At 41.2% G+C, this 11,508-nt stretch overlaps 1 pseudogene; it reads right to left on the minus strand.

Annotated features, from left to right (window-relative positions):
• Window positions 1–959: 959 nt before the first annotated feature.
• LOC148188791 (uncharacterized) lies at window positions 960–2,673 on the minus strand (annotated as a pseudogene).
• Between the last annotated feature and the right edge of the window lie 8,835 nt (window positions 2,674–11,508).

Genomic DNA, 11,508 nt, shown 5'->3' on the forward strand with positions numbered 1-11,508 from the left:
AGGCTTTTCTAGGTTATTCTGAATATTCTGAATTTAAATAACCAATAAAAGTCTTTAATAACATTGAAAAGACAGAATATTAAATATTTTTCAGTTATTTTCCTTTCTGTCAAATACAAAATGCAAGCAGACTACATTGCATGTTTTCTTTCTGTTGGTCACATCCATGGTGAGGCTGTTGCCTTCTTTCCTCCCTGCCACCATGTAGTTTTGAAGTTCTAAACATTTGTATGTTTATAATAGATGAGTTTGCTGTAATATTTATAAGTATAGAGAGTTTAACACTTTGATGAAGTCCAAAATAATAATAAAATAAATTCAGTTCTGCTCTGTATGAACATTCTTTTTTCAAGGCATATATCATTTTCAAATGTTCATGTTTTATGCAATTCTTATTCAGAAAGAAGTACATCTCAATGTTCAGTGAAATAATGCATGTTTGCTGCAAATATAAGTTTGAATAAAGCATTCTTTATTTACATTTATTAATCTGAACATTCTTAATATTCACTCAGAAACAGCAGGAGGAGAGACAAAAGCTGTTTGGCATCACTTTCTTTCTCTCCCTCTCTCTCGTGCTAAGACTAGGACTAAATGAAAAGTTCTATTTACAACCACAAATAGCAAGTAGGCTTTGTCAAGCACGGAATCCCTTCCTTGATGGAGACCTGGCTCTTTGGTCCAAATATGGGCAATTATGTCACCCCCTATGTCAGCCAGGTGATGTGCATCACATTCAGTGAAATTCTCTGAATGGCAGTCAGAGAATGAGACAAGAGAGGAGTCATACTAGACCAACACCAACCTTTTATCCATCTTTAAAGTCAAGTAAATTATGTTTTTAATGTTCCAATACCACTTTCCCTCACAAAGAAAGTAAAACAAGCATAAATGTGACAACAGTCTCTCCTTTTGTCTTTGAAAGCACCAAGGAAGCTGTATCTTATGTCATCTTACTTTTAAAGAGAGGATCTGATCTTATTCCTCAACTCCAGATACAAATCCAATGCTTCATAGGCATCAGCCGGCAGATGCAACTGTGACTCCACAATCAGAATGTTGCAGAGGTTGTAGATGTCTGTGTCACATGGCATTGATGGTCGAAATATGCAGTTACTCCGACACAGCTGCACATCAGCTCTGTCCACCTGAGAAATGCAGTCTTCAGTTGTGTAGAGTTCTGGGAACATGTGACTCTGGGCCGACCACTGGGTACCCTGTCATTCCTTGATGGTCTGATGACATGTGAATCCCACACACGGATGGTCTCATCCAGTTCGTCCTGGAAAAACAGTGTATTTAATGTATAGATCAGTATATGTTGTATGTCATCATTATTATTGCATTGCATTACAGTGCTTTGGCAATTCTATATCTTGTTATAGTCACACCAAATAAAGCCATTTGAATTTAATATTAGAAAGCAAGAAACCACATTAACTGATATTGTCATGTCAGTCTTAGATAAATTATCAGAGGGCTCAACTGAAACATGTTAATTTATGATATAAGCAAAAAGGCCAACAATGTCAACAATGTTAACTGTATGGTGGGAGCAGAAGAATTACTTCATTAGTCCCCCTTGGGGAAATTCTTTTTTTCACTCAATTTATTACACACTACAAACATGCACATACAGAGAGAGGTTTATAGACACGTTATTGTGGAGAGAAATGATGGAGTGATGGCTATAGTCTATATTCAAATTCATATTTCAGGATTGAGTGATAGATATGATATGTCTCAGTGTTCCAAACTGGTCACAACATAAAATCGTTGTGATGACCTGTAATGCTGGCCATGCCACACAGACTGTCATCGACAACTTGTTCTGTTGCATACCATTGCCATGACGACTGTTCTGTTTAGGCTACAGTAGTCGCCTGTCGATGACGTCACTGGGTGGGGACAGACGTAAAAACATATCACGGTTAAGTTATTATCCTGTTAGCAAATAAAGACTGAGTTAAGATTAAATGTGTGGCTTGACAGCGAGTGTGACAACTACTGTATAAATACATGAGTTTATAAACATAGTATAAATACTGTAAGTGTATTGGTTCAGTGTAACTTGCTTACATGTATCAGGGTTCGTAATGACACTGTTTCTGTCTGTCTGTTATGTAAGATTATGGTAAACATGGCACGTACACTGCCCTTGTGGGTTAATTAGATGTTATATATGCTATAAAAACTGCCATGCAGTGTCTGAAGAATGCAGCCTGAACACCGTGCGATTTGTGATGCTGTGCTACACTTCAAGGTAGTAGAATTAAAAAATAACACTAAAATATGATACATTTAATAACCTACCTGGATGATCCCCATGAAGCAGAACTGAATTAGACTTTTGTCTAAATATTCACCATCGAATAAACCACGGTCCTTTAGATCAACAAACAGAGTGATGTAGAAGTCCATTGTTTCCTTCCGGAGGAATCCCCACCAACTTTCTATCCTCTGGTTTGTTGTGCTTGCCCCTTCAATGTAGCTGTCAATAGATGAGCCGTCATGTATATTGCGACGGAGAAAACGCTGAAAGTCTCTGACTTTAACATTCTCTGTGCCCCGGTCACCTCTTGCAATCCATGGACAACCACCTAGTTTCTCCACTGCCTCCATGTAGTAGCCTCCAACAATTTTTGGGTCACTGCTTGTAGTAAATGCATTCATCCAGATGATTTTCCTCGAAAACCCGTCAATGCAGCCGTTGATACAGATTCCAAATGGCTTGAATTTGTCATAGGAGTCCAAGTGCCAAATGAAATTAGGCCCTTTTGCAAAATAGGCTCGGCGGTGCAGACGCCTGGATGCTCTGAGTAGAACACCTCGTGGGTCTAGTTCTTGTAGAATTAAACGCACGTCTTCTTTCCGGACACGTAATCCATTCTCCTGACATTTTGTGTACATCCACCTATAACCATGTAGTTGGCCAGATGTTTGTAATTGTTCATGAATGAAAGTAATTATCCGATCATAACTGGCGTAGTTCCTCCGCCGAAACAGGCCATACGACTTCAGCAGTCGTTTTAAATGTCGTTCGGAGACAATATAATGGTGGCGACTTGCAAGCAAAGTAGTAATGTCCTTATAATGAAGTCCAAGGTTAAAATATAGCTCAGCTAAATCCTGTAATGTCATTTCCATTCATAAACAGAGCAGGGCGCAACTGGATGGTCTCCTGTTCCAGCAATACTCCCATGTATTTGTTTTTACGCGCTTGCGTAAAACTTCTAAGTGAGCGCGTAAAACTTTCACGTGCGCACGTATTACCTTTACGTGCTCACGTAGAACAACTTTTAGGCGCTCACTTAAAAGTTTTATGAGAGCGCGTGAAACTTTTAAGTGAGTGCATAAACGTTTTACGTGCTCACGTAAACAACTTGAAGTGCTCACTTAAAGGTTTTACGCGTGCGCGTAAAGGTTTCACGCGCGCACGTAAACCTCATTATATGTATTAAAAAAAATCCGTGTCCCTTTAGGGGCTCCGTAGATTGTTCTCACAATGCTATCATGTAAACACAGATTTTTTTTAAATGCAAAGAAAGGACTTTCCTATTTTTAGTAGGGCTGATTTCATCTTAACATGGCCATAAAGTGCTGGAAGCACTGAATAAAGCAGTTTCACATTTTAATCAGTGTAACTCTGGCACTGCTCATTGCAAATGGGGCGCGAACTACAATGGCCAACACCAAAACAACAATGCAATGTAGAGCCAGTGTTTGATTTGCTCAATTTGGACTACTTGGGTATAAATGGCTCATTCTGAGGTAAGGAAAACATAACAATTCTTATTTTCAGGTGATTATACAGTAAAGAAAACAGATTTATTATATTATGTGATATTACTGCCAAGATATTCCCCTAAATCCTACACACTGGACCTTTAAGTAAGACTAAGAAACAAACAATATATCCTATATTAAAATAGAACACACAGTTCATATGAGTTCACATAGAATAATAATGGCTTATGAAAACTGTAAGGACATGGACTTGTTCTGGATTTATGAGGTAAGAGATATACAGGGTTGAGATGTGCAGATTGAATAAATCATGACTGATCTCGTTAACATCTAGACGTATATATGAATTCTGTCTAACTCTATCCTTTTTTTCCTCCTGAGCTGCTCCTGTAATGATTTAACAATAACGTGTAATGATCTTCTCCTGACATATCCTATAGGGTGTCAGGCCACATGCAGGAGTGTTTGAAGCCTATGTGTGGATACAGTAAGCCTAGCATTTATCCACAGTAACCCTTGGATCAGCCTCTTTGTGTGTAAGGCCCACACAGAAGCAGGTATTCTCTCAGCCTGCTGTCAGACCATGATTCCAGTGCTATGTGATTATCTTTGGCATATTGATTTGGCTTGTTTAAAGATCGACTCTGATATGAGCAACAGAAGCAGATGCTGGGCTAAGTGGTATCAGCAGCCATGAATATCATATGGCTAGGGGCTAATGCTCGACCTTATTGCTGCTTAATGAACCGCTAAGAGACAATCAGTGCCATTTGCCCACCTCTCTGCATCCAGAATGAATCCTAAGCAAACTGCTGCCAGCCAGTTTGCACTCAGTGCTGAAAACTAGCTCTCCGTTGTTACTGGATGGAAGGTCAGAGTACTTTTTTGGGAAACTGTACTCCCTGTAGAGCAGCAGCGCAGACTTCACCGGCTCATGTAATTTAATGTACGGCAAAGGAAAAACAAGCATAAACACCAGCTTACACACACGCACTAATCCACACGGCCTTTTGCACACGCACTTTGTTAGCGAGATGAGATAATGAGGCCACAGAGCAATTACGGAAATCAGAGAGGCAGGTTTGGGCATATTCAGCCCTGCGTGGTGCACGCTTGCTAACATGGCATGCTAATTGGCTGGAGCACCAGGACACACAGAGACAAAAGCAGCCTGAGGGAACAGATTGAGACAACCCCTAAAGAGTTGGACACATAAAGACAGGCCTCAGTAACCTCCACGTCAATCCCTTTATGACAAAGGACAAAATGGGTGCTGGCAGGCAGTGCTTAATTTGAAAATTAATGGGCCATGGGATTTTTTCTACCACTTAAAACACTTTGTAGCCCCAGTGCGGTTACCTCCATCCTGCCCTCTTCCCTGCCTGTGTTTTATGACTCTTCAGATGGCCGAGGATGGAAAGACCTTGCATACGCTGTAGTAAATTCATGGCTAATTTGATTAAATACTGCTGTGTCCTTGTTGGTCAGACAGAGAGGTGCCCAGGCTCATCCTGGATGAGCTCTGCAGGCTGAACAGTGGCCTCCACCTTGTCATATAGTCCCCCATGTTATGTTTAGGAAACAATCAGCATAAACAAAATTTAGGTTTTTTTAGTTTTGTTTTTTGAAATTAAGTAAATATAAAAACAGCTAGGATAACAGTGTCCGGAATGGCTTTCTTGGTCACCAGGGTTTGTGTGATATATGTGTGATTTTCATTAAAGCAGCATGACAAATCATATTTGCTGCATTATCTGTAACAATGCATCTTACAACAATGCAGCAAGTCTGCTGAGAGCAACTTTTGGCTAATTTAATGTTCTCAGAAGTGTGTGACTGAGAAAACTTTGTCACCCCTGTTGCATTTACTGAAGTTTGTCATCTTTTACAAAATGAAATGTCACACCCATGAAGGCATCCATGTTGATGAAGGACCACATGTCAGCCGTCAGGCTCAGACAAGACACATCCTTGATTTCTTCCTTTCCTTAGTTTCCTTATATTTTTCATCCACCATCATCTTCAATGTATCTCTCCTGGGCAATGTGTAAGCTGGATCCAGCAATCCATCACACCTCACTTTATCTCGGGGAAATTTGTTTAAATAATCCCATACTTTAGACACAATCCCTATACCCTCCATACTACATTCTATAAAGCTACGATATAAAATTAACAAACCAACCAAACCAAAACCAACAATGAAGGGTGGATGTCTGCTGGAGGAATGGAGAATGAACGAGTGAATCCCTTGCCAAGCTTTTTTTGCCTGAGAAGGCCCAGGTGAGGATAATCAAGCCAACAACCCTCTCATGTCAGCCAGCTGCCTGATGGGGCTGGCCATGTCAGCCTCCAGGTTAGTGGGTGTTACATCCTTCCCTCTTAAAATCAAGGTTCCACATCTGAAACACAAAACACACATCAGAGTCTGAAACAATACAATAAGAAAAACAACATTTACCTACATTTAACTTGTGGTCTAACAAGTGCCCCCCTTAATCTAGAATAGCCATCAAACAAACTTCAATATGAACAGTGACCAAAACCTCCACCCATCACCTTCCATCTTACCAGATGCAACCCCTCACCCAGCAACCTTTGATCCTTGAATCTACTGATAGATGAAAGAGTGCACTGGAAGTAAAAAGACACATCAAAGAACTCGAGGCAAGTTACAAGGTATTAACTTAAAATTCATAGGACAAGATTTAATAGTGGTACCCACCTCAAAATGCAGATTTGGATTTTGTAGGAATTTAGAAAGTGAGTAGATTGAGTATATATCTTAGAGAGAGAGAAAGAGAGAGATAAATGTTATTATATATAAGAATTATTGAAATTACAACAATTAAGGTTAACAAAATGGCCAGAAGAAGTTCTATGTAAACCAAGAGTGAGAACATACAGTCCGATCGTCAGTGGCATAAATAATGGACATAGCAACCGTGACATCACCTATTGGTTTGTGAACTGCCATCTTGGAGCCAAGAGTTCAAAATTTTGGCCTTTAGCAGTGTGGTTTTTTTTTTTCAGAGCCAGAAGTGACCCAGTCTGCTCTCCAACTGAAGTGGTCAAATACTGCTGCTTTTGCAATGCTTTCGACATTGGATCCCAATACCAAAAGCCACCTTTTGCAGCCGTCTGACACATTGTTGAGCAGCATCAGTTGAAAACGCAGCCAGACAGAACCATTTACAGTGTTATGATACACTGTCAGGCAGCCAAATAGTACCTGATAGGCATTATGATATGCAGATGGTAATGTAAATTGAAAATGCTGCCAGTCAGCAGGTCAGCTCAGGGTTTGCTTCCCGTCTGAATTGTCATGATTTTTTCAGACTCCTTTACTATGTACCTCTTTTGCCTAAACCATACCATCCATGCCTTTGTTGCCTAATCCTAAACGTGCTTTGGTTGACGACCCGGCGTTGGTGGTCATGTGCTTTTGTAGCATAATCCCACCGTGTGCTTTTGTTGACATCCTGGTGTCTGTAATGTAAGCAGCAGACAGAGAAAGATACGTAGAGCATAATGTGAATTGCACTGACAAAGCATCAACATATGACAACTTAGGATGAGAACATGTTGGAATATCCCATCGTGGTAAGAGCAAGAAAATCAGGTGCTGCCAGGTGTAATTACACATTTTAGCAAACACACACTGAAAGTGAAAAACATACATCTTTGCCCCTCTCAGAGACCTTGTCAGTTTTCAGAGCATACAGCAGGGACCTAAAGTTAGCCTGGGCAACACTGCTGACAGCGGCTGCCACAAAATTCTAAAGAAGACAACATTGTTGAAAAACTTATATTTCAAACTTCGTGCAGCAAACAAATGAACATGTTTATAGCCCCTTTCATGTCAGGTCAATAGGATTTTGAAAAAATCTCAGTTGAAGCTTTGAAAGAACACTGAGCTGCAGAGATGGGCAGCCCACACACTGTGCTAGACTCCTCAAACCCTTTTCTTCATGCTGCAGACATAAATCATTTAAAATAGTGAACAGACAGAATGTTTATTTGCCAAACTTCAGACATCAAAGAACTGCAAGCATGACACTTGAAAATTGGTGGTGGGCGAGTGTTCTCTTGTTGGTTTTCATTTTCTTCCTTCCCTCCAGCTTAATGTGTCGTCTTTGGCTGTTTTTATTATGAGTGGGTGACATGCAGACATGAGTAATATTGGATTGTAAAGGCTTTTTTTCCCTATTATTTAATCCTGATTTCTTGGTCAATAAAGCCAATCATTTCTTGTCACGAGTGCACCCCCTCGTGAGATGATGAGTCGCTTCTGAAACGGTGCATAATCAAAGCTAATATTCTCCAATTTGAGCTCAAAGTGGGGCTCCATATTACATGGGCTAATGTGCACAGTTGATCTTTCCATAAATACATAATGTTCTCAATCTTTTGCACCCTGGGGTGAATGACACTACCTGCTCATTTGACTCTGGTTTCTCTTCTTCATTATCTTTGACCTACTGCTATTATCCTGTATCTAACTTCTCAACATGGTCTGCACCAGAAGTTCCCAATTTAGGGGTTGGATTATTTCAGAGGTCACAATATGGGCTATTCAAGGAAATAAAAATCTTCTTCTACACAACATTATGCTTATTTTTGGACTTCTCTCTCAGTTTTCAATACTGAATCACTTTTCTCTTCAGGCCTGATGAGCAACCACAATCAATCACAAGTTATTATCCAGCCCGATCTGTCTCTGAACTCCTTTGACAGTGATTTGACGTAAGATTGAGATGTCAAAAGCCACTTTTTGCATCCGCATTTAATGTCGCTGGACGGGGTCAGCTATGAATGTGGCCAGACAGAACCAGTTGTGGTGTTATAATACACCATTGGGCCACCATACAGCACTTGCTGCATCTGCATGATACTTGCACAAAAGGCATCTCTTAAGAATGCAGCGGAAGGGAACCTGTTGCGTCCGCATTAAACATGGCAAGACTGTCTCAGGTTGAAAATGCCGTTAACAACACAATATGAGGAGCACAAGTGTGCCTGTGGGGCTGGCTGGAGGGGTGGTGAATAGATCCAACAAACCACATACTTTCATCCAGTGTTCACTTCACAACTGAATGTGATGTTTTTTTCTACACCTTACCATGTGCCTCCTTCCCCTAATCCTAACCTTTTGTGCCAGCATGTCCATTTGTTGACCTTTTGGCATTGGCTACCATGTGCTGTTGTTGCCTAAACATAACAACATACAGCAAAATTCCACCATGTGCTTTTATTGACATCACATTAGCTACATCACAGAACGTAAAGAACAGAAGCAGAGGGATACTTAAGCGTAATATGTAGAATGCAAAGCCACAAGATGTGATGACTTGGGATGCGAATGCTTTGAACAGGCATGTTAACTTGGGAGATGTTCTGCTAAATATTTGAAAAATAAGCAAAATGTATTTGTATTGAGGTGTTTCGGGCATCCGAATCAGAATGCCTCCTGAGCACCTCCCACTGGAGGTGTTCCAGGCATGTCCGACTTGTAGGAGGCCCTGTGGCAGACCCACGAAGCGTTGGAGGGATTAAATATATTGTCTGGCCTGGGAACGCTTTGGGGTCCCCCAGGAGGAGCTGGAAAGCGTTGCTGGGGAGAGGGACGTCTGGAATGCTCTGCTCCACCTGTTGCCCCCGCGACCCGACCTCAGATAAGCGGATGTCAATGGATGGATGAAAAAGTATTTATTTGAATTGTATTTGCTGAATTAAATTTGTTTTAAATTATATAATCTTAGTATCATGTGTTAAATGCCCTGCACACATTGTAAAGTGTAGGAAAAAATATTACTTTCAGATGGAAAGGGAACACTGGACTCCCACATGAAAGTCTGGGTTCAATCCATCCACTTCCCCTTCTGCTCACCTGTCGTGCTCCTTATATTACATTATTACTGGCAGGGTTTCAACCTGATGCTATCCAGCGGCGTATCATGTGGATGCGACAGGTTTGGTCTGGCTGCATTGTCAACTGACACTGCTAGGTCTGCTTTTGGTGTCGAGATCTCATACAGCAGTCACTGAAAAAGTGACAGTATTTGATGACTTTGGAATGACATCGGCCGGCTGTTAGTGCCGCACCTAACTGAAGCGGGTCTCGTATTCCAGCTGCCGCAAATTGTTAAAACATTACCTTATAACTTTTTTTTATTATATTTAAAGGTATTTATTAGCAAACACCTGCAAACTGACACATATGTTCTTTGTTTAATGTAGAGCAGAATCCATAAACAGAATTAAGATAAGTTACCACCTAGGAATCTTTTTTTTAGGGTACCCTGTGGGACTCTGCCATGTATAAACTTACATCCTCCAAACTCTATGATCCTGGCAACTCAAGCTTTTCTTTCTTTCAGATTTGTGTTTCATCGCTCCAGACTCATTTAAGTAACGACTGGCTTCAGAGAGATTCAGAGACAGACAGACTGCTGCTAATTAGCTACTGCTCGGCCCATGCTGGGAGGTCAAATGATCTTAGCTGCTATGTCTCAGCTTGGTGGAGAGGAAGGGAAGACAGAGGGATGTAATGCTTCACCCCTGCTGTTCTGTGGTCCCAGAAGGAAGATCTCTAACCTTTCTCCATCTGCACATCCCCGATCACTCCTCCCTTCACTCTGTCTGCTCATCATACTGAGTATTAATGGGCCCCTCTTAAGGGTCAGGAGACCTTTCCTGTCTCCACAGTATCCTGACTCCTTCCTGTTGTCCTCCTGTAGCTGAGTGCCATGACAGCTGCAGCAAACAGCTCTATTTATCTGTCAGCAGCAGGGCCTAAGGATGACATAAGGCGAGATTTCATCACAGATTTGCACCCAACTTATGTTATAAGATATTTCTGAAACGTTGATGAAACACAATTGCAAGATTACTGCGTTTCCATTGAGTGATATTCTGCGACTTCTCCTCTGGTGATAACGTTCCAAAAAGCATGTTGATGGATGTTCAAAACATTAGCAGCTTTATTTCTATTGCAGCCACCACACTAGCCATCATTATATCCAATCCAAGGCCAAGTAGGCATGTTATGGAGCCATAATGGAAAGGTGAGCCCCTTATACTGTACGTGGGAACGGCCACGTATGAGGGATTTCTGGGAGGTGATAGTCCAGGAATTGTGGATTCAAAACTTCCAGATGGTCTGCTCAGCTTTTGAAGTTATGCAATGCAATAACACAGCTCTTGTAAGGCCTGCTGCATCATGCCTGAAGGAGCCAGTTCCTACTGACAAGCACAAAGCCACAGCTTTTTAACTGGCTACAACTGGCTACCTGTGCAGAGTACAATCATGCTTCATTGATCATGACATAATGTCTCAAACAAGAACAGGTGCTCATGGTCCTCAGCGCATAAGTCTTCATGCAATCCTTATCCTAACTCTGGTAAATCCACAATCAATGGCCACGATATAGCTCTGCAAGCAAATTCTGACAGTTTCTACCAGCTCGTTCCCATTCCAAACTCATAGAATTGCACTGCTTTTTCAGTGCTTTTGTTGAAAGAGCTCAATGCCAAATGCACCTTTTGCACACCCATGGAATGCAGCTCTCACCAGTCAGCTAAGAAGCCGGACGGCACCTGTGTCAGCTGGCAGATACAGTGATGCCGAGGCATTATTTAAATGGACTGTACTTGTATAGCGCTTTTCTAGTCTTTTCAACTACTCAAAGCGCTTTCACCCATTTACACACACATTCACACTGTAGTGGCAGAGGCTACCGTACAAGGTGCCACCTACTA

This window comes from Plectropomus leopardus, chromosome 9 (genome assembly GCF_026936395.1).
Source record: "Plectropomus leopardus strain MGB_pleo_1.0 chromosome 9, ASM2693639v1, whole genome shotgun sequence".
Classification (NCBI taxonomy): domain Eukaryota; kingdom Metazoa; phylum Chordata; class Actinopteri; order Perciformes; family Serranidae; genus Plectropomus; species Plectropomus leopardus.